Consider the following 6,459-nt stretch of genomic DNA (forward strand, 5'->3'; position numbering starts at 1 on the left):
TAATCACAACTACAGCCAAAATAGAAACAACAACAATAGCAACAAAAACAACAGCTACAAGTCCAATAATACCACCAACAATTTCAATAGAAACAGGCACAACATAAACAATAACGACCACAACGGAAACAGAAACAACAACATTAACAGCAGTAACAACAACAGCAACAACAACAACAACAACAACAATAATCACAGAATAAGCAACTACAACAGAAACAGCAACTACAACAGCAACAACAACTACAACAGAAATAACAACAACCACAACGAAAACAGAAACAGCAGTTACAGCAACAATAACAACAGAAACAGCATTTACAATAGAAACAACAATGGTCTTAACAACAATCACCATCACAATCAACATCATTGTTCATCTTGCTCCTGTGAACGTTCGTGTTTTCGCCAATTTTAACGCACTTCTCAGAGGTAGACCAGGACAAGCATGACGCAGCTGGTAACAGTACAATAGTTTTAAACAATATTTTTACGAATAACGAATCACAACCAACTTCTTCGAAAGCCACTGAAATTTTGGTTTACTGTCAAAATTTTAATAGAATGAGGAGCGCCGTAAAGATGAACGAAATCCATAAGAATATATTAGGCTCCTCATTTTCGATAATTCTAGGGACCGAAACAAGTTGGAATGAGGATGTAAAAAGTGAAGAGGTTTTTGGTAGTGACTATAATGTTTTTAGAGATGATCGTGATCTACGGCTAACCCAAAGAATGTCAGGCGGAGGAGTTCTCATCGCAGTTTCATCTATATTTAATTCCGATCTTATTGTCTCACCAAAATTCAAAGAATTTGAACATGTATGGGTTAAAGCACATATCGCTGATAAAATCCACATTTTTGTCTCAGTGTGCTTTCCACCGGACCTAGCTTTCAAATCAACATATGAGATTTTCTTTCAAGCAGCTGAAGAAATAATCTCTAATTTTCCTCCAGAATTTAAAGTTCATATTTATGGTGATTTTAATCAGCGCAACTTAGAATTTATTCCTGACTCTGAAAATGAGGGCATTCTACTTCCTGTCGTTGGTGAAAACGAAACATTACAATATATGTTTGAGAAAATTGCATTGCTAGGACTCAATTAAATAAACCATATAAAAAATCAACACAATCGTTATTTAGATCTGCTATTAACAAACATTAATGAAGATTTCTGTGTTGATGAATCTCATTCTCCCTTATGGAAAAATGAAACGTTTCACACAGCAATAGAATTCTCTATTTTTGTGCACAAGAATCATAATTTCATTGATTGTGACTTCGAGGACGTCTTCGATTATAGAAAAGCAAATTATGAAAATATCAAATATAAATTAAGCAGTGCTAATTGGCAGTCCCTTTTAAAGAATAAAGTGAACGTTGAATGTGCAGTGGAGATCTTTTATAATATTTTATGGCAAATAATACAGGAGGAAGTTCCTCTCACGAAAAAACGACGAAATCATGCATCCAAAAATCCAGTTTGGTTCAACAAGGAAATTATTAATTTGAAAAATCGGAAGCAAAAAGCTCACAAAATTCACAGAAAACACAATAATCAGGATAATTTGGAAAAATACCTTAACATTCGTGACCAACTAACTTTGGCTATTTCTTCGGCACTAACTGTATATAATGCAAAAACTGAAAATGAGATCAAGTCATGCCCAAAAAACTTTTTTAATTACATCAAAACTAAGTTGAATTCATGCAACTTCCCATCAAAAATGTCTTTAGATGGGAAAGAGGGTGAAACTTCAAAAGATATTTGTAATCTCTTCGCAACATTTTTTCAAGAAACTTATTCTAACCATTCAGACAATGATCGTGACTTTGAGTATTTTTCTTATTTTCCTGATTATTCAAGGGATGTTGGTGTCAGTCACATTAATGTTCAAGATATCTTGTCTGGTCTCAATGATCTAGATGCCACTAAAGGCTCAGGACCTGATGGAATTCCACCTGCTTTCATAAAGAATTTAGCAATTGAGCTTACGTCACCTTTATTCTGGCTGTTCAATAAGTCACTTGAATCTGGTATTTTCCCAAAAGATTGGAAAAAATCTTTCTTAATACCTATTTATAAATCGGGTAAAAAATCTGATATTCGCAATTATCGTGGAATTGCCATTCTATCTTGCTTTCCCAAACTTTTCGAATCCATCATAAATAAAACCATTTTCAACCAAGTCAAACATAAAATAACAAATTCACAACATGTACAAACCTTTTAGAATTTGTTGATTACTCGTTAAATTCCATGGATAAAGCAAATCATATAGAAGCTCTTTACACTGACTTCAGCAAAGCTTTCGATAAGCTGGACATTCCCATGTTAATATTCAAACTTGAAAAATTGGGAATCGAGATGAGACTCCTCAATTGGATTAAGTCGTATTTAACAGATCGTCAGCAAATAGCAAAATTCTATGAGATGAAATCTGATATAATTAAAGTTACTTCGGGGGTTCCTCAAGGTTCACACTTAGTACCTCTTCTTTTTATTTTATATGTCAACGACATCTCTCTTATTTTATAAAACATTAAGATTCTCATATATGCGGATGATATGAAGCTATTTTTAGAAATTAGAAATAATAATGACTATAATGTTTTTCACAATGAAACACAAATCTTTTATACATGGTGTTGTAAATGTTTACTGGAATTAAATGATGCTATGATCTCGTTTCTAAACGATATCGTCATGCAGCGTATTGACTCATCTTACATATTGTCAAAATTAAATTTATATGCTCCCACTCGTCAATTACGCAATAGAAATTTGTTCGCGATAGGTCATCACCGTACAGACTATGCTAAATTCGGACCACTAAACCAGATGATGGCTGTGTATAACGAGCATTGTGAAAGTATTGACCTTACCATGCCCCGAACAAGTTTAAAACAGTTTTTCAGCTCTTTACGGCATCATAGTACATAGAAATAGTTTACAGGATAGTATATAAGCAATTAATATTTGTATAATGTAGTCTACACTTGATTGACGAAATAAATAAATAAATAAACTATACCAGTACTGCGATACCCACCTTGGTGCGACAAAGGTTCAAGGAATTCGCAACTTGGTGATGAAGTTGCACATGAATCCGGAATATAGGAGTGTGCGTGCGGGAATCTTATTGCCACTCCAATCTACGGCGGGGAGGGAAATAGTTTCCAGTAAAACTGTACTGTGCACAACCTGAACCGACAACATTATTTGGCTGTTCGGCTTCACCGTGGAAGGGTCAACGATAGTGGACGTCGAGGGAACCTTCTGCGATAACAGGAGTCGATAACATATTCGGCAATGCAGACTCAGCAGGGAATGGTGTTTTTGTGGCAATAAAGCAAGAGAACTTGGAGGTATAGTTCCTGACTTGGTGTTCGGTACAAAAGTAATTCCAGCTCAAGGAAACCAGCTCAAGGTGCTGGCAGACGGATATCTCGGACAATGCTGGGCATTGGAAGAGGAAACCCTTTCCTGGACAGCGAGGCACTAGAGAGCACTGTAGTTCGGTTCAACGGTAGATACCTTGAATGGCTCTCGGTCATCATGGCTGTAGTGGGTTGTTGGGACCGATATTGTAGGTCCGTCACGACTGACGTCAGTATTCGGGCACGTTGGTACAAGAACTTGATCAGCATATCGTAGGTAACGTCTATGTTATTGCTGGTGTTTTCTTGTATGAAAGGAGGTTCACCTATGGGGTGTCTGAATTATGCCGGCGTAAATCGTCAGCCAATCCGTGGATTTCTTGGCAATTCTCTCGCTTGACCGATGGGAGGTCGTACAGAGCTCGGAAGAGCTGACACGTTACCTTTCAACCACTGCAACAGGTACTGCAGCTTTGCAACCGTCGAAATATTGCTATGGATCATCGACATATACGTGTCACGAAATGCGAGCCAACGCGAGAAATCACCGTTATACTTGGGAAGATCGATCTTGGGTAAGCGTAAATGGAACGAGGGCGAAACATGTCGCTGTATTACGTACCTACTCCAACAGCTTCTTTTCTGTCTTAGTCGCCATTTGGTCCACTCCACTGATCTTCACTATCACCACTTTAAATATCGGAAACGGGAAAACAGTACAAAGCGAAAAATCGTTCTCGTTCCGAAACGCACCTTTGTTTGGGATTTTTTTGGTTGCGGGCTTGGTTCAATATTTAATTTAGTAGTGGGATAGTTAAATTTGGGCAGCTAATTTCAATTCATTTAGGCTTGGTTTAGTGTAAATTTAGCTTAATTTCATTTAGATTTTAATCAATAACAGCCTGCCTCACTGACGATCAAGAAATGCGGTTACTAAGCATTGCGTTTATCCACATGCAGATGCTCCATGACCACGCATCGTTTACAGAATAAACTGGAAGGACACATTGTCGAAAGACCCTTAATATCTAGGAATACACTTAAGCCAGATTAGTTGAATGAGAAGGTCTTTTCGCTGTTGCAAACAACATTTATGAAGCGAAGTGATCGTGGATTTCGAAAAACTGATATGCATATTTCATTTCGTACAGTGAATATTTAAATAAACTAATGTTCCGGATGTGATGATCGATTATTCGTTCCAAAGCTGTATAAGAAAAGAACTTAAGCTAATGGGTCTAAAACTCTGGCTTCTTCATAGCTTGGAGCTCCGCTTCAGGAATAAATCTAGCATCTAACATCTACTTCTCGCCATGCTTTCGTGTTATACCCGGTAGCAAGACCGATAAGCATAATCACTTTCAAGACATTTTTGAGAGTATCAAATCCATTTTGCAGTAGCGCGCGAAATATTCCGTCTTTTCCAGCCGATTTGAATGGAGCAAAGCTGTCAACTGCCCACTTTACCAATTCAGTGGTAACCAATGTACGGCCCACGAGTCCGAGTGACCAGAATGAGATCTGTAAACATCGTTCAGCTCCGGATCGATACAACCTGGAAAGTGTGCGTCGAAGAGACAATTAAGTACATCGGTTTTCGTCCGTCACATGAACACCATCTCTGGTTTTCAAAGAGATGATCTGAAAATATTTCGATTTTGAGAGAATTTTATTTAACCTGCTAGTCCCTTTCGGGCTAGAAACATTAGTGCATAGGTTTTGCCAGCCAGCCCGCTCTACAGATCTAAGACATTTCTTATATGCACTACGAGCTGAGCTGAAAGCCCTGGAGTCGCCACGCTGACGTCGGTTCCAAGCTCTTCTAATATCCTTCTTCATTCTTTCAAGCTCAGTCCTCCACCAAGGTGTTCCCAGTATGCAGCGGACAAGCTTCTTCGTAGGAGGCTACTATGAATGAGTTTGTCGTATCTGACTAATTGATGGAAAAGAGGACGGGTATAGCGTAGTTTGTTAATCGATTGCCATGTACGCAGCTCACCTGGGTTCGATTCTCAACACCGCACATAGGGTTAGAGATTTAATCAAAATAAAATAATAATTGATAGAAAATATCCATGAAATTTAGTCGCCAAGTTTTCCAACAAGAGCTCCCAGTTAGTAGATTTAGGATTACGATATGTTACCACATTGAGAGTGACATCATGATGATCGAAAAATATATATTTATGATCGAATAGAAACGGTTCAGTTTCATTTGGAACATGCCAATTCCTCAGCACATGCGAAACTCTTTCAGAGCAAAGCGTTATATCTTCTCTTCTCTCTCCCAGACCTTGCAAAAGCTTATCGGTTTCCCAGATTCGGAATACTTAGATTTGTACTACTTATGTACTCCATCAGCTCAGAACCTCTCAGATTGTTGTCTGAGCTGCCCCAAATGATGTGATGAGCATTTGCATCACTGCCGATAATAAGCGGAAGCCCATTTCTGCTACAAAATGATACAAGGCTTTTGTGTTACAAGTGTCACAATCTTCTCAAGGAGATGACTCGTTATGCGGTAGATATGCTGAACAGTATGAATACTTTGTGTCTATGTTACCGACAGTCAAAGTAACTGTGACTGCATAGATATCGCGAGTTGTGAGCTCCAGTATGAGACACGCGTCAATAGCCTTATTTGTAAAAATGCAAGCACGAGGCATTTCACATGGGTTAGTCATGCCTATCTTGTTGAAGGCAATGAAGGTAGTGTTAAGTAACATTCCAATACGAAAGTTTCCTTTATAGAAGTACGGTTCTTGAACCAATGCTATCGAAGCTTTACCTTCCTGCATAAGTCGAGATTGATTCATAGTTGCTTTTTTTTTTTGTTTATTTGTGGCTTTAACAGGATTCATAGTTGCTGTACATGGAGATAGATTTGTACTATTCTAACCATTGTTGATTAGAAAAATGTACATTTAATTTCCAAAATATATTGTACAACAACTAGAGGACACCAAGCATGTTAAGATGTGTTGTAGGCTGCTCGGAGAAAGAAGCCGACATTTTAAGACAGCTTCAATTGATGGCCGATCAGCCGGATCCTGGACCGCTCTGAAGACGACCCT

Source organism: Topomyia yanbarensis, chromosome 3 (genome assembly GCF_030247195.1).
Source record: "Topomyia yanbarensis strain Yona2022 chromosome 3, ASM3024719v1, whole genome shotgun sequence".
NCBI classification, from domain to species: domain Eukaryota; kingdom Metazoa; phylum Arthropoda; class Insecta; order Diptera; family Culicidae; genus Topomyia; species Topomyia yanbarensis.